Raw genomic sequence first — 19039 nt, forward strand, 5'->3', positions numbered from 1 at the left:
AGAAATTTCAAACAAGAAAAATGAAAATACTTTCAACAAGAAACAATGAAAAAGAAACAACAATGCTGCCTCTTTTACTCGTAATCACTTCTTGTACTCCTTTTCACTCTTCTCTCTCGATTGTAGATAACAAGTTGAAATCCAAATATGAGGAAAAAAAAAAGTTTAGAGAAGCTTATGTAAGCTTAGAGTGGCCAAAATGGTCCCACTACTTTTTAAGGTTCGAATAGAAACCTATTGAGGAAAGGACAACTTTAAAAAATTATTAAATTTTAACTTTTTCTCATGTTTGACGTTGACTAGTGACGAGAGATGCCCAAACGTCCCTAGAGTGATTGAGGGACTCTTGGAAGTCACCCATACATCTTGGGCACATTTGAGCATCCTAGGCATGCGATGGTTACAAGATGGTGGAGGTGGGAGGACTTGGGAATGCCAAGTCCCCATTCTTGGGAGATCCCCAACCTGAGCACATTGGGATTTGTTTTAGCGCGTTCTTGAGTTACGCTGCTTTTTCCCTCCCAAAACTAAGTAAAATAACCTAAGTTGCCAGTTTGGATTCTGGTACAGATGTAGATTCGAGATTGGGGTTCAAAATTCATCCATATTTATGGGGATTGGATTCGGATTTGTTCTAGGTTCATTCGTACAAGAATATATATATTTTTTAATTATTTTTATACATGTATATATATGCAGCAACAAATAAGTTCATACACCACTATGCTAATATTAAAGCAAAATAGCGAAATACACCACCACATATATTGATTGCTGCATCATGAAGGGCAGTGTTTCTCCCATTATTAATCACCTTTAAAATCCATTCCTTGCCTCAATATCTTCTTTGAATAATTCAACCAACTTCTGGATGAAGCCCACATAACCATAGTAGGCATCTATGTGCAGTGCTCTGCTTTTCTCAGAGCTAATACCCTCAACAATTCAATATGAAGAAAAACTATCAATTGCATCCTTTTTACATAATTTAGCAAGTTTGTAAAAAACAACGTCCATGACATTTTGTATTGATAATTAGATTCTCCTTTACATTGGTTGAATGTAGGCAAGCGCACTAACGTTTCCCTTCAACCGCAAATTACTCGCATATAAACTTTGACCACCCCTGAAATTTCTATGTAAAGTCCATCAAGATTGGACTACTATTTCTGAAAACTTGACTAACTTACATAACAATAGACATATGAAGAATGTCAAGAGATAAAGAATAGGGGCCATCAAGTCAACAGATGACCTATTTACGAAATTATCAAATAAGTTTAAGTAACACTAAAAAATAATAGTCAAATTTTCAGACTTTTCAAATTAATAAACACACTAGGACATTTTTGAACCAAGTAAACAAAGTTTATGTGCATTTAAATTCGCAGTCAATGTATATTAAGCATACATTTGAGCACGTAAAGATTCTCAACAATTAAATCTTAGTTATTGAGAAAAGTCGGGTCAAAGTTCTATGTACAAGCTTTTGATTGACATTGTTTAAACTCTATACAACAACTCACTCTAAGCAAATGGTGGACAAATTTTTTCTTTTGGGAATAAGAATATTCAATGTTGTTTATATTCTTCCCCAAATTCGTCTTAGGTTCTTGCATGCATTTCAAAAGTGTTTAAAATTTGTTTGTAAGTTACCCTAGGTCCCTCAAGGAGACTTTTGGCAAATTTCTCAGCGTATGATCGACTTTACAATGAATTTACATCATACCAGATTTTTTGACACCCGAATCTCAAATTTTGCCTTCAGCTAGCGAATGTGATAACTTAGACAATAACACTAAGAGATACAAATGACTTATTATACCCATGTAGGTGGGCTAGAAATAATAAATAGAGTTGGCAATAATTACAAGAAGTGTAATCTGTAAGAACCCCAATGTTTTATGCTTTTTTTGGATTTTTTGACAATATAGGAAATAAGAAGCATGGATTGGAAAATAATTTACTCAAGCTATGCACAAGGAAAAATTTATTTGCAAATGTTTGCAATCTCCAAGATATGCATCAATGAATTTATTGAATATAAACAAAGAAGCAAGCTTCCAAATGCAAGATGCTGAATATATTTATCTGAAACACAGCCCTCTTAACTTCATGCAATTCTGGACACCTAAGATTGCAAATACAAATTAGAGGCAGCCTCTACTCAAAACGTGCCTCCTTACACCCTAACATAACCTTCACTATGAATGTTGTGGCCTCAAAAGAACTCAGCAGCTGCCATTAATCCCAAATGCAGGTCCCATAGTCAGCATTGATCTGTATTAATTCAGTCCCAAAGTTTTCTGCAAACAATTCTGAAAAATAATTTAGCTTCCTCTCTGTTGAAATGATAGCAATGTTCAAATAATTATACATGATAACTTCAATACAAAGATCTGAAGATTATATGCATACAAATACAACAATATACATTATGTCTATTGATGTATGTATATACACACTTATATCAAACCATTATCTTGATTGATCACCCACGATAAATCTGAATATTAAATTTAAGTAAAAAACTGATTTAACTGATCTTTATTTGATCGACTTCTACTGCCATTTATATGCATCAATGGTAAATTGATTAATGAGAAAATGGTTTCAATATTCTACAGATCCAAGTCTGATTATGTTTGCTTAAATTACCAATAACAAATCACCATAATTACATTGTGTTTACATCAATTTGGATTGGTGTAATTGAGGAAACTAATCATTGGTCATGGAGAGACACATCAATGAATGAACATGTCTCCATTGAGGGAAGTTATGTCTCCATGAATAGACATGTCTCAAGAGGAGACATGTCTATGTTATTGGTAGTTAGGTAGTTTGGCATAACTGAGGGAAGTTATGTGGGTGCGACAGTTCGCCTCACCCCCCTCAAGTATTGTATGTATGAATCATCTTCATGTCAAAGGGCAAGTTGTGCATTGTAAATGTAATCTTGCATTCGATGATTAATGAATACATAAGTTGCTTCTGAGTTCTCTACAATTCCTATATTCAATACCTTGTTTTGTATTTATGCATAAACAAGGTATTGAAGTTATGTGGGTGCGACAGTTCGCCTCACCCCCCTCAAGTATTGTATGTATGAATCATCTTCATGTCAAAGGGCAAGTTGTGCATTGTAAATGTAATCTTGCATTCGATGATTAATGAATACATAAGTTGCTTCTGAGTTCTCTACAATTCCTATATTCAATACCTTGTTTTGTATTTATGATTAATTAGATTTTGTTACCCTAGAGGATAAACATTTGGGGTCGTTGTCACTTGAATCCAGGAACAACGCAGCAAATGGAACTCGACAGATAAATGGGAATACCTGTTCCTAAGAATGTTAGAACAAATGATGATGGAGACACAGAGCTTTTTGAAGGCAAACAATGCTTTACCGAAGAACTTCCTCATTCTGTTTCGAGAAGCTATTGAAACTTTCGTATGGACAGAGGTCATGTGTGCAGAAGTTTCTACGGACACCATCTAGGACGGCTTGAACATGAGGCCTGTGGCAAACAGGCTCTTGCATCAGTTTCCTCGTCTGTTATTGCAAACATTTCTCGCATATGCAAGGCAAAAGGAGGAAACGAAGAGGGAGTAATGCCACCAACAGATCTTGAGGAACTTTGGTGGAAACAACTGCCAGGAGGAGGATCGTGATGAAACCCGATGGAGCACCAACTCGTGAGCTTTAAGCCTTGGGAGTGGCAAATAAAAAGAACACTTGTAAATTTGTAATGGTCGCAGAATTGACCCATGTGTACAGACATATAAATGAATAAAAAGTATTATGTTTACTACTTATGACGATTGTTTAAATTATGCCCAAATTACTAAATAGAAGTAGAAATAGAAAGGAGAAAATGGATAATCTGCAGGCAACACACGAAACTCTAATTCTCGCACAACAAGCTGAACAAAGATGGAAGTTAACCCAATTTGCAGAGGGACAACCAGTTGAAGTGTTGTCCAAAGGGGACCTCAGAGACGTCAGAGAGGGTGACCAAGGGGGTGTCGCGGGAGGCGCAAGAACCACCAAAGGCGAATGCCACGATTCGTCGAAACACCAGTGAGTAAGACGCAACAAATAATTGCTCGAAGAGACACGACAGAGGCTGAACTTGATTTAAGAGATGTGACAACAATTCATAAGCTTCTCACACACCGCAAAGGGAGGAAACCCGAGACAAAGGGGGAGAAGACGCGAGGCAAGTTCAAGACATCAAGGTAAGGACAAGTGTCAGAGGGACAAAAAAACACGGTGGTCAAAGAAACCTATTGGGATCTAATCCTATCAATTTGGAAATCCAATCAATTGGTACACAATCAACCAATCCACATTAACTGATGAAAAGAATCACTTTCCAGAAACAAAAACTACCAGAATTCATTGGAGACGGAAAGGAAGATCCCGTCAGACATTGTCGCACATGTGAAACAATCTGGATGGTGAATGTAGTCACGGACAAGGATGAATGGGTACAACAATTTCCAGCTACTCTGTGAGGCATTGTCATGGATTGTTACTCGGACATGGATAAAAGTAAAATAACTTCATAGGATGATCCCAGAAAGGAGTTCCAGCCAGAGTTCAGACTACTTCGAGAGGACAACGAAGTAGTAGCAGAGATCTATAATTCAAAGTAGGGTAAGGAGACTTACTTGGGAGATTGGCCACTCAGCTGGCAGACGAACTAAAGAAGAGATGGTTCGTCGAACGATTGAATGCTCTCCCTAGAAAGGAAAACGAAGCTAGTACTACCAACATCGTACACTAATGCCTATGACCGAGCCATGAACATAGAGTGAGGGGAAAACATCAAAGAAAAAGAAAAAACAGAGCAAGTCTTCGTCGGGAAGTGATGAATCATTTGGAGAGGGGAGTAGTAGTGAGAGTGAGGACAAACCAAATAAAAAGGTCCAGGCGCTCCAAAAGGACATGGAAAGAATGTTGAAGGAGTTCAAAACGATGAAGGGGAGTGTAGCCCACAGTGACGAAGGGGAGATGTGGTGCAAAAAGTGTGAAGAAAATAGGTACATAAAGTTGCCCGAAAAAGTTAATACGTGACATCTGTGAGGTGATGGGCCATTCCACTAACGAAAGCCCATACAACATGAAGATCTGCAATCAGCAAATGCTCTTTACCCAGGAGCAACTGTCTACCTTCGAGATGACCAACCTGACCCAACAAACCAACGATGCATCGTGTGGCAAATACCGTAATAGTCGTCGAGGAGGTAGAGGTAATGAGAATAGAAGCCGAACACAGCATGATTCAAAGATTCGAATTCTGATTCAATGTCAAGCATTTAGCCAATGGGCCACATTACCAGAGATTGTACAAATAGCAAAACACCTCAAAAATTGTTTCAATGGTGTCCTCCTCGAGACCATGAAGACACCAACTGTCTGAAGTCGGGCACAAATTTGCTCAATATTGACAAAAAGAAGGTACTTATGGTCACCCAAAATCAAGCGAAACAAGTTGTGTACCCGGATCCCCATACAAAGAAGCAAAGGGTATGCAAAACAAAAGAAGAAATTGAGAAGGCCATGAAGGGAAAAGAACAATACACATGGTTGCAAGTACCTCCGGATGGACAAAGGCCAAAAACAACATATTCTAGCAGATTTTACAAACAAAGGTACCAGTTAGAATCCACAACCTTCTCCAGACTATGCCTCAACTAAGGATGACACTATTGAATAGCTGCACCACTCCCCAAACAAGTCTTGCACAACAGACCTATGTTCTAGGAGGGTCCACAATGGACCCCATTCTACTGGCACTAAACAATCTCCAAGACCCAATAGTGGTTAAAATGGGGATTCTAGGAATTATTCTAACGGACATAATAGTTGATGAAGGGTGAAGAGTACACGTCTTGCTCGAGAAGACATGGAAAAAGCTTGGGAAGTTGACCTTGTGGCCACCCACCTTCAACCTACTTGATGCAGATCAATAGGGAATAAAACCCCTCAAGACACTCGTGGCTCAATAAGTAACCATAGCGACACAACCATTTGTACTGGACTTCGTCGTAATTCCACTGAAGAAGGGGTATGATGCCATTCTCGGCAAGGGATGGCTAATGTCAGCAAAGGAAAACCACAATTGGAAGAAGAATGTGTTGCCGATGGAAAGTGGGGGACAGAAGTTCGTTATCGACCTTTGTACAAAAATGGTGAGAGAGGAGATTGCTTTGTCTTTGGAGTCCAACTTAGATGGAGCATGGACAGATAGACAAAGGAAGAAATCAAAAGGAGCCCAACAAAGAGGGTGTATTAAATCTAGAAGAATGCTCAGAGGATGATGTAAGTTCCATGAATGGACTATTTCATTGGCAGATGGAGAACTATCAACTATTTCATAGCTATATGCTGGGGGTGGAGGAGTTTAACCAAGATGTTGAGAAGGATGTCATTCTGCCAGAGTTCAGAGAATATAAAAAAGGTGAAGCCTGAGTGAATGAAAGTCTTTCTCACAATTTTGATGTTGGAAGGACAATCAAGTACGAGGAACCATCCGTACGGGTTACTAGTGTCAGTCATGCGGGAAACCCGTGCAACATATTGGTCGGTGATGATTGGGATCCTATACTAAAAGCGACAACACTTAAAATCTTGACAGAATATATAAAGATGTGTGTGCTTGGACTTATAAGGATCTAAAGGGCATACCCCAAAGATGGTACATCAAATACCTCTGGTACTAAGATCCGTACATGTGCAAAAAAAACCATACAGAATAAATAAAAATTTTGTGGCCAAGTTTCATGAAGAGAACCAACGCATGCTTGAGCTAGAGATCATTTTCAAGGTCTAGACAAGTGAATGGATTTTGCCCTTGTAATATCATTGAAAAAGGACATGACCCATATTTGAATCTGTGTTGATTTCCGATGCTTAAATGCGATCACTATAAAAGTTCCATTTTAGATTCAATTCACAGATACAATATTGGAAGTGACAAAAGGGAGGGTTGAGATAACCAGGGCCAAAGGTACACCCACCTATTCAACTACCCACGAGAGTAAACATAGAGGAAACAAACACCAAATAACAACAATCTCGAGAGATAGAGGAACAATGCTTTCATATATTCATCAAATAATCAAATTCATGCCCAACTGTAAGGCCTTCTGGGCAACATTTCAATCAAACAAGAACTTCAATCAACAAACTTCGCATCTTAGCTTGCTTCTGCTCCTACTATGCTTCTACCTTCTAAAATTTGTCTCTAAAACTCTACCAAAGACTCTTAATTACATGCACGGCTACAAGTCGGCCTGTTGCAATATAGAACAAAAAAAACTCTCATATTAAATGCTACAATAAGCCACAAGTCGGCTCACGGAAGATACCTATCACTAAATTAAATGCAAAGGTCGGCTTCAATAGGAACCCGCACATAGAAAACTCGGCAAATGAAGAATCCAACAAAATGTTGCAACTTGGTGAACTCAGCAACAGTCGATGACCAAAGAGACTCGACAACTCTCGGTAACCAAAGGAACTCGACAACCCAAGAATAACTCAACAACCAAAGAAAGCTTGTCAACCAAAAGATTACTTAGCACCAACTATGAACTCGACAGACATGGAGAACTCGGAAACCACTACAAACTCGGCAACCACTAGGAACTCGACAACCATTGCGAACTCGGCAACCACTGCGAACTCGGCACCAACTGCGAAACTCAACAATGCAAGACATTGCAACTCGGCAGAAACTAAGTAACTCGGTAAACATGCAGGATAGCCATGCAACCCAGGATGCTCTTGCATTAGGAAGAGGTGGTCGAGCACGATATGTATTCATTTATTGATGGGTTTTCTAGTTATAACCAGATTTTGATTGGAAACGAAGACATTAAAAACTAAATTCGTGGTAGAAGATAGAGTCTACACACATAACCTGATACCCTTCCGATTGTGCAACGCGCTAGCAACCTTCCAAAGAATAATTCTCCATATCTTTGACAAAATGTCCGTGGGGGCGTTTTGAGCATTTTTGGATGATTGGTCTATTTTTAGCTGGCAAGACACACACTTAGCGACACTAGGGGAGTGTATGGGAAAGTAGCGACGGGCACATTGTGTATAAGACGGGACTAAAGACTGATCCAGACAAGGTATGTGTGATAGTTGAAATGGAGACTCTAAAAAATGTAGCGGAGTTAAATCCTTCCTTGGGCATATTGGCTATTACAAATGTTTTCTAAAGAATTTCGCCCAAGTGTCGTTCCCTTTCTAAAGATTGACAAGAAAAGGGGAAGCCTATGTTTGGGGTACGTAGCAGGAGACTTCTTTTAAAGAGTTGAAGACTTGATTGGGATAAAGAATTTCACGTGCCTGTGGACGCGTCCAAGTTCACAATAGGTGCAACTCATTGAAATATCCCAAACTGGCTATTTGCTCGATTTTTGCTCAAAATAACATTTAGATCATAAAACTATGAAACCGTATCATAAATAAACCAGCAATGTAAACAATATGAAATAACCCAACTGATATTTATCTAGTTGTTTCCTCAAACTAATATTCAGCACTTGAATATAGGAAAATGTACTATGAAACACAATAGAAAACTAGTAGATTTACCATAAGATATTAACCCATTCTTTCTCATAATAGTATTCAAGATTCAAGCATATAAAATGTGTTACAAACCAATAGTATTAAACCAATAAACTCTCATACAATCTCCATAAAACATGTTATTGCATTCATAGTCTGCAAACTCTCTAAGTACTCCCAGAGTTGCCGAGTACTCTCAAGTTTTTTTTGTTGGGCGAGTACTCTCAAGTTTAACTCTCGCGTATATATAGATGTTAAAAAAACGTAGGTAAAAATGTTGATGCAAGGAAAAAAAATTGGATTAGATGCATTTTTCACATCATTTTAGTACTATAAAACTGTACATTTTCTATTAAAATGTCAATTACTAATTTAATACATTTTATAATTGTATTCTACAAAAAAATATATGTTTCTTTAAGAGATTTTAAATTTTAGTACTTTCTGAGTTGCCGAGTTTTCCACAAGTTTTTGTTGAGTATATGCCGAGTTTTTTCCAAGTTGAAAATTTTGGGCTTGCCGAGTACTCTCCGAGTCCGAGTCTGCAAACTATGATTGCATATACAATAGCAATAGAATAACCAGCATTAAAAGTCCAATGCTAAATGCAGCTTTACAATCATATTGGAAAACTTAAGAAAATAACCTATAAGCTCATGCGACCCACCTCATGTGGCATCTCTAAGGACAATGGGTTTGTGACCACTGTCTGCCAGCATGAAGGGCTACGTCCTCATACTAGTTGAAAGCTTAAGCTTTTTGAATTACTCTCACAAGAGAGAAAACTGAAACTAAATCATAAATCAAGCATCCCCAAATGAAAGAGTCTCTTCTCTTTTCATCCTCACAATTGTGACTCTTCAACTTCCCTCCTAGCTTTTTCGTCTTATTTCTCCTTGTCCTTTTTGCCCACTTTATAATATTAAATTGACCTTTTATATTTTGAGTCCATGTTCTCCATGTCAATTTGAATATTATACATAATATGCCTTTAATATTTCCAATGTCCCAAAAGGGGACATTACAAATCTCCCCCCCTTAAAATTACTTGTCCTCAAGCAATCAGTACCAAAATCCCATGAGTCTACAAGTAGCCCTGTAGCCCAATCCGAAAACAAATCCGGACATACTACGAAGCAAGGTGTCAAACTACAATCCATCCATCAAGCAGATCCCTAGGTCCCATGTTAATCCAATTAATGTCACTGCATTTGAGGTTTGTAAAACTTTGAATGTCATTGTATCTAATCTCAAACTAAGTAGACCTGTGACGTAACTCTCAACAAGCCATAGATACATATGACCAATACTTGCATCCCAAACACTGATGGCATAACCAGCTGATATAATGAGATAAAAATGTCTCTAGAAGTTATGCATATCCCAGTAGGCAGTGACGACCCGTCCTAAATAGATGATGTAGGAAATGAGCTGCCCAAAAGCTGAAATCAACACCAAGGGTGCATAAAAGATAATATTGCCATCATCACTCTGAAGAGTCCCTAAATACATACGGATCATGAGAAAGAATGAAGCTGAAAAAGCATTCCCTATGATCCACACATAACTCTCCTCAATCCTCCACCAAGACCTGTTTAACTACTGAAATAAGAAACCCATCCAACCCATATATAAGTTATAATTCGGAACCATGTACCGATTGTACAAATAAGGGGCAGCAGTAGTCACTTCACCACACCAATTCTGTGACCAAGGTTCGTTGTTAAAAACTATAGCTTGATTCGAATCTCTGAAGTCAAAGTCATCCTCTTCCTTGAAATCAAGAGGAACTCTCTCCTATACCTCAAAAAGTGGGTTATCAGAAAGCCAAACAGCAACTACCTCAAACAAAGGGTTGTCTATAGGCTGAATGTGATCTAAAGTTTTGGAACTTGGTCACTTGCGGCAACTATCCAAATCATACATCTGTTGAATGCTATCAAGTTCATCAATTAACTCTAGGAAAAATTCCTGTCTCTTTTTATCCTCATGTTCTCTAAAATGATTTATGCTCCGAATCTAATTTTCTGCTTCCTGAAGGGAAAATTGAGTATCAACCAATGCGTAAGAGTGTAATCCCTGTTAAAAAGCAAACATAAATAATCTGATTTCATAGTCTCAAGAACTGTTATGATCACCTGCAAGTCAGCAACAAGCCAATCTCCTTCCACTCCCTTTTGAGCCTTTTTGTAGAGATCTTCAACCTTTTTGTGAGTGTTGTCATAACGTACCAAAGAGGCCACAACCATGTCTTCACTAACCTTTAGTTGGTTCTTTAAGGTATGCATTTCATTGTTTTCATGTTGACGTGGTCCATCTTCTTGAAGTGTCGTCTCAATTTGTTCCTCCAATTTCATGTCATCAACATTGGAAATATATGGTTCATCACCTCTCTTAAAGTCATAGGTATTCTTTCCCTTGTTCTCTTGATTTCTATGCAAAGTCCAAAGTGTTGCCATGTTATCATTTGCATATAAGGGCTCATCATACAAGGATCCCAACCTGCTATTACCTCGTGCGCAACCTATCTCGTTAATTTGCCTATCAAAGCTAACCTCCAATTCACCAACGAAGAAACTTGCACTGTGTAACAACTTTTGCATGATCACAAGAAGGCTGCAAATCAATGGTGGTTGACTGTTCTTTGTTTTCAAGATCCTTTATTAAATGATTTTGGCCGGCTAGAAATTCTTCATACAAATTTTTGTATTGGTCTTTTTCAAGGAGATCCTGAACCAAATCAAAGTACTTTCTTTTTGCCATATCTATCTTTATTTGTTGCTCTAGATGAAGCTCCAATTAATCATTGAACAATAAGTCATTCCGAACTCAATTAGGAAGTTTTTTATATTCTCTCTAAATGTCAAGTAGCTCTACTCTTATATCAAAATTCTGAGTTGACTACTCTTGTAGCTTCATAGTACCTTTCCTGATCCCTGTAACTAGATATCCTTCTTCGAAAGATGTCCCAACTATATCATATTGCTCTTATAAAGATTTGGAGTGGATTCGTTGGTTCTTACTTTGCAAGAAATTCATGAGATCAACCATATAATCTTTGTCACATTTAACTCAACATACTGCGGATTACTCCAGTAAGAATCTGTGAACCTTAAGCTTTGATAAAGGATTTGAACTCAGTGATTCAATGAGAAATTATGCCAGTTCCTAGTATAAACAAGCCATAGTTCTGTCACAACTGGAAATTCTGCAAGTTTGATAGACGTAACATATCATATTTTCTTCCACTACACATTCCACTTCAAAACTAACACAGATTGCCCTGCTGCAAGGCCAAAATCAAACTGATTATACTTGGGCCCATTTTGATATGTCCTTTGATGTCATTTAAACTAAGAATTCATTGTTTTGGACTGCTCAACAGGTTGTATAAGCTATCCAGTTTTTTCACCAAGCTGTTTCCACCAACTATAGTTTTCAAATAGTCCAATGCAACTGGAATCTTTACTTCAGCTGACTCTATAAAAATCAGAACAAGAACTCATAGTATGAATGCTAGAAGATGGAATTACTTAATTTGGACACAAGATTGTTATTGATGGGAAATAATTAACCCAAGACTGAGATAGTAATGTCCAATTAGGTCTTCGCACAGAAACCAGGTCTTCACAAGATCCGTTAATTGTTTCAATTCTCCAAAATTTGGTAAATGGATAAATCTATTCTCCTAGGCATTTGTCTTGGAAGATTAACCTTCCAAAATGAAATGTCCCCTCTTGTAGCATAAGGCAATTATGTATAAACAATCCCACAAGATTAATATTTTCTTTGGACATATTACTCACAACGTTAATATAATTTCTCAAAGCTTCCCTGAAACTACAAAGTTCCTTACAAATCCTGCCATACAGATTCCTAGAGCCAATATTAGTTACGACAATTGATAGACGGTTCCAATGAGATATTCCAATCTAGTTCTGAATGTGTGTTGGCTCCCAAGAAGTTTCCTTTATCTCAAAAGTCTCAAGAAGTTTAAGATTTGAAAACTACAAAATCTTTGTAATTTCGTTGTAATGAAAGATGAAGATGCCTTCCAAAACATGGACTTGATACGATTTGATCGCTTTAAGCAACCTCCATACTTAGTAATACAATAGACAACGCCAAACTTGTCTACAACCTCCAATTAATTATTTGGTGATGCCAGATTTTGTCGACGAAATAATTTTGATTAATGAATGCCGCGCATACTCCTTTGTTTCGATATCAGCTTCCACCAATGCAGCTACCATGGCAAAGATCAAGCGTTATTTTGTTGGGCTTGAGTTTTGTACTATGGAACAACAAATTGTAATGGCAAGCAATTCCCTTCTACCAATCATAGACCTGTTGTTTGTATTCCCAAAACATAACCTACGATCCCTTCTTCACACACTCATTTCAATGATAGTTACGATGCACCTAGATTGCTCAATGATTCTCTTTGCATTTTTTTTTTGGTTTTACTGAAGCTCAACACCTATCTTCTTGAATTGAAATGATAGTTGAATCTGGTGAGTAATGTTTTCCGCCAGGAACCCACACGTTACCTTACGCTCACATCCCACTCAAGTGTCTGCAGTCAATAATTTGATACTGCCACGTATTTCCAATTATGGATGAAATCACTTCATTAGAGGGCCTTCTTATGGAAAATATTTAAGGCACACATTCATTAATCGAATAGCAACTTGCTCGATGGGGATTGATAAATTTCCAATGGAATATTAAATCTTTCACATTTAAATAAATCCCTCATTCTCGAAAACATGTAGTTGCCCAAAATATAATTATCGTACTTCTTTTATATTTTCTATGTGTCGTTTAACATAAATCAAGAACCTCCAAACTTGCATGATGAAAAATACTTTATTTTGGGTCTTAAAATTAGATGACATCCTTCATGAGCTTCAAGCGGTTGCTGTTGGTTGAAGAGATGAAATCCTCACTACTGTCATGAGAGGACCCTGTTATTTCATTGTGAGTCGCTCACTATCTTTGTGGTGATGTTGTGCTCGAGCCTCATCCTCATCACTGTTCCACAAGTTCTGATCTGTAGGAACTCCCATGCGGAATTTTACTATCTACTGAGAATGATGCCAACTGATTGCTTCTGAATCCTCGGTAACACTATATTGTGGTCTTCTGCTTGCATATCTGCGTTACACCTATTTTAAAAATTCTGACATTGTGAGAAGCTTGAACAATACAGAGGATGGATTCTCCAACTCTCCTGTCAATTAAGACTCAAAATAAATTCTAGTTCAATTGATGCAAAAGACAGTATCTTTAGGACAACAAGTATAATGAATATTTTCTCCTTAGAAATACTCCTTTCCCAACCAGAATATGTCTCGATTGAATGCCCAAATTTGACTATAGCATTGCAATGTATTTCCGCAACCACAATACTTTAACTTGAATCTTTTGGGGCTAAAATTCCTTTCATATAAATCGGGACCCACCTTAAGAAAAATAATATATATCTTTTCCATCTTTACAAATAATAATATTTTCTTTCCATTATTGCCAAGGGTCAATAACACTTATACTTCAATGTCTGATAATATTGAGTATCTGAAGAATTTGCCTCTGATAAATTCTGATAAGGATTTACTATCAATTTCCAATAACAACATAGGCTAGCAAAAAACACGGTTCTGATATAACTTCACAGGCTGGTAGGAGGACCAGCTCTGATACCACTGAAATATCCCAAACCGGATTTTTGCTCAATTTTTTCTCAGAATAACTTTTAGATCATAAACATATGAACTGTATCATAAATAAACCAGCAATGTAAACCATAGGAAATAACCCGACTGATATTTATCTGGTTGTTTCCTCAAACAAATATTCAGCACTTGAATACAAGCAGATGTATTATGAAACATAATAGAAAACTAGTAGATTTACAATAAGATATTAACTTGTTCTTTCTCATAATTGTATTCAAGATTCAAGCATATAAAATGTGTTACAAACCAACAGTATTAAGCTAGTAAACTCTCATACAATCTCCTTAAAACATGTTATTGCATTATACAACAACAATACAATAACCAACATAAAAAATCCATTCCTAAATACAGCTTTATAGTCAGATTGGAAAACTTAAAGAAAAGAGCATGTAAACACATGTGAGACACTTGATGTGGCATCTCCATGGGCAATGGGTTTGCGTCCACTATCTGCCAACACGAAGGGCTACGTCCTCATAATAGCTGAAAATTGAAGCTTTCTTAATAACTCTCGCACTAGAGAAAACTGAAACTGAATCATAAATCAAGCATCCCCAAATGAAAGAGTCTCTTCTTTTATCCTCACAATTGTGACTCTTTGACTTACATACTAGTTTTTTTGTCTTATCTCTCGTTGTCCTTTTTTCCCACTTCATAATATTAAATTGACCTTTTATATTTTGAGTCCACGCTCTCCAAGTCGATTTTAATATTATACATAATATGCCTTTATTATTTCCAATGTCCCAAAAAGGGGACATTAAACTCTTGCACAAATAGGCGATCACGGCTTGGACCATCCTATCTATTTTGTAGGTAGGTTGTTGTCTAGTGTTGAGAAGAACTATAGCACGACGGAGCGAGAAGCCCTAGGAATGGTATAAGCAGTACAAAAGCTCAGACACTATTTGTTCACCACAAAGTTCACATTTTACGTGGACTACCCAACATTGATGTACTTGGTGAACAAACCTATTATACAAGGCAGCCTAAGCAGATGGTTACAACTACTATAGTAGTTCACTTTCACCATTGTTGTAAGAACCGAGAAGAGACATGTTATCGCGAACCAACTTTCTCAAACCAAGTCAAGAGAGCCACCAGAAGGTATCAATGATGACTTTCCTAATGAACATCTATTTCATATTGCCATCCTTCCGAAGTAGTATAAAAGTATTGGGGAATATCTGTCAACTTCATTGATTCCAAGGGAGATGCCACTAGGAGAGTGACATAAGGTTGTGCTGCGAAGCTGCAAAGAAAAAGTAAAACATTCCAAGTGATCAATGGACTCCTATACAAAATGGGCCCAGACCAACTACTGTGAAGGTGCGTAATGGAAGAGGAAGTACACAATGTCTTGCAGGAAGCACATGAAGGTCCGATAGGGGGACATATGAGACCAGACATGATGGCATGGAAAGTCGTCCTCACGGAACTATGGTGGCCTACACTATACAATGATGCCAGGGAATGGGTAATCAGCTATGACACTCACGAACAAATAGGCAAACCCCTAAAACAAGATTTTATGTTGCTTAAACCCACACGAGCCCAAGAATTGTTTGAATGATGGGGCTTGGACTTCGTTGGACCACTCATCATAAGAAAGACTCAAATGATGTCGGTATGTGGTGGTAGCAATGGAGTGTTTCACTAAATGGGTGTAAGCACGAGCATTACCAGACAACTCAACCATAAGTACGACAAAATTTATTTATGAGCAAATCATCACATAGGATTACATCCCTCTCTAGTTGACTAGTGATAGGGGAGGTCTCTTTGTCAATCATGTAATTCTACTACTTACAACCGAGTTTAATAGCTTTCACTCCCTCTCAAGTCTCTACTACCCGAGAGCTAATGATCAGGCAGAGGCAACAAATAAGATCCTTGTATCCATAATTTACAAATCGTGCAGGGTAAAACAGGTCGACTGGGAGGAGAAGTTGTCGTCACCATTATGGGCTTACCACACAATGTACAAGGCAACAACCGGATAGATGTCATTCCAATAAATGTTCGGGCAAGAAGACATGGTACCAGCAGAGTTTATGGTCTCGAGCCTCTAGATAGCATTTGAGAATAGACCTGCTGATATGGAAAGCCTTTGCAAAAGTTTATATAGATTGAACAAATTGGATGAGCAAAGACTAATGGTGCATTGGGCAACAAAAGTGGCACAATAAAGCATGGCACGATAAGAGTTTATGGTCTCGAGCCTCTAGATAGCATTTGAGAATAGACTTGCTGATATGGAAAGCCTTTGCAAAAGTTTATATAGATTGAACAAATTGGATGAGCAAAGACTAATGGTGCATTGGGCAACAAAAGTGGCACAATAAAGCATGGCACGATAAACATTTGAAGCAGACGAGGTTTCAATTGGGATAGTTAGTGCTCAAGTACAACACCGCAACGAAATTAAACCTAGTAAGTTCAAATTGAAAGGGTTGGGACCATATAAAATAAGTGAAGTTGGTGATAATGGGTTGATCATTTGTCGACTCTCAATGGATGAGAGATAGTTAATGGTTCAAAATTGAAGATCTACCATCACAGACACAAGGACCCTAGAAGGCCAAATGCCTTAGACTTAGGATAAAATTAAAAAATATATAATTTAAATATAAAAAATATAAAATCTCCATTTTTTAAATGTTATTTTTTGGTTTTTGTCCTAAGTCTAAGGCATTCGGCCTTCTATCAAGTACATGGAGAGAGTTTCCATGGTAGTCAAGACTGAGACGATGGTAAAAGGAACGGGAGGCATTGATGGCTCCATTGGATGTATGCACACAAGATAAGGTTGAGGTAGAGACACACTTGGCTGAGCTCAAGCTGGAAAAGTTTGTCACAGAGGCACGGTTAGCTGAGGCCCGAGTATCATGTCAGCAAAAGGAGGCTGAAGTAAAAGATGTTGCAGTTAAGTTGGAATGGGCTATGGAGGGGAACTCAAAGCTACGAGTGGACTTGCATGTCCACACACAGTAGGTGTACCAGCTTCGGATGAGGCTGAACCCTAAAGCATAGTTCCAGGGATGCCACCTCTCCTTTATCATAATTATTTTCTTTGATGTATGAGTGTAAAACACATCCCTATTTTGTGTTTCTGTTCCGCACATTTTGTACCCTGTCGTCTGGAGACAACTTTCTTATTTGGGGGGGTAATGTTATTGAGAAATTGGGTAGTTAGGCAGTTTGGCATAACCAAGGGAAGTTATGTGGGTGAGATGGTTCGCCTTGCACCCCCTCAAGTACCATATGTATGAATCCTCTTCATGTGAAAGGGCAGGTTATGCATTGCAAATGTAATCTTGCATTCGATAATTAGTGAATACATAAGTTGCTTCTGAGTTCTCTACAATTCCTGAATTCAATACCTTGTTCTGTATTTATGCATTAGTTCCTATTATCCAGGAGGGTGAACAATCTATTCATTGACATGTCTCCAAATAGTTATTATCCAATCAGAATGGACTAAGGAGGATGTACAGAAATCGAATAGTGCAAGCCTTCTAAGAGTTTGATTATTATTATTCATATTCAGTGTTGCATTCACAATAATAAGAAGTCTTCATTCTTAGCTCAGATTTGTATAATCATTGAAAGTAATAATTACCTTATTCTGATTACAATCTGCAAGAACAATATCAGTAAATAGGAATATCTTGTAAGAGTCAAAATTGAAAGAACATACGTACAGTTCAGATCTGTTAATAAATCTAATCATTTTAACACTCTATATTCTGCAACCAAGTATATCAATCTTGGCCTCTCGATGAAGCCAATTCTTGGCACATCTCAATGGACATTTACTCACCTCAAAATGCTGAAACTTAGAAGAAAATGACAAATTGTCTGAGGCTGAAACTCAAACCCTTGTCCCCAACTCTCAACCAAATCAATAAAAGAAAATGCAGAAGTATAAAAGAATGGCATTTCCTTCCTCTATTGGGTTTTTATAATTCTCCAAGAGAATTCACAAATACATTTCTCATAACTTAAATATCACTTAGCTTTTAAATATTTGCTTTTTCTTTTTATTTATTAAATGCAATTCCTTTTTCTTGCATGTGCTCACATTGACTTAGGAAAACATATAAATAATCAACCTCCTTTAAAAAGATCTATTTAAAAGCCATTTAGTCATTTGGTCCCTGTCATTAAAATGACCATAAATAATCTTTATAATTGCTTTATGTTGTCAACCATAGGTTAAAATGTGATAAAGGTGTAACTTTTAATATTATAGAATGGCTCCCACCTAAAAGTCACTTTATAAATTTTAATATCTCATGAATAACTCATTATCTCCCACTTGTCTGAACCTAAAGGTCAACCATGGTTCCCACTTTGCATCCAACTGCCTTAATAAAAATAGTAAGGGTCCAACTCTATCAATCCTTGACTCACTATAATTACTAAATTCTTGAATATCTAATCAACAAAGATGCCAAGGGTCAATACTGCAACTAAGGTCGATCTAGGTGCATTGACAAATATCGAAATGCCTAATAGATGACTTACTATAAATAGTAAGTGTATCAAATTGAGCCAGCTAATGAATAAGTCAATCACTATGCATACCATAAGTTGGAGTGCCCCTACCAAAAATAGCTCTAATCATAATTTGAGTTACTATAAATAGTAAGTCCCAAACTAAGAGCTCTGCCAATGTCACCATAACTCCACACTA

At 37.4% G+C, this 19039-nt stretch overlaps 1 protein-coding gene across 2 annotated transcripts in view; it reads right to left on the reverse strand.

The window, feature by feature from the left end:
- The window catches only part of RST1 (ARM repeat superfamily protein), a 334110-nt gene that overhangs the window by 68610 nt on the left and 246461 nt on the right, over positions 1–19039 (reverse strand). The gene's annotated exons all lie outside the window — the stretch shown is intronic.

Source organism: Cupressus sempervirens, chromosome 1, assembly GCF_028749045.1.
Source record: "Cupressus sempervirens isolate cs-2001-9-10 chromosome 1, ASM2874904v1, whole genome shotgun sequence".
In the NCBI taxonomy this organism is placed as follows: domain Eukaryota; kingdom Viridiplantae; phylum Streptophyta; class Pinopsida; order Cupressales; family Cupressaceae; genus Cupressus; species Cupressus sempervirens.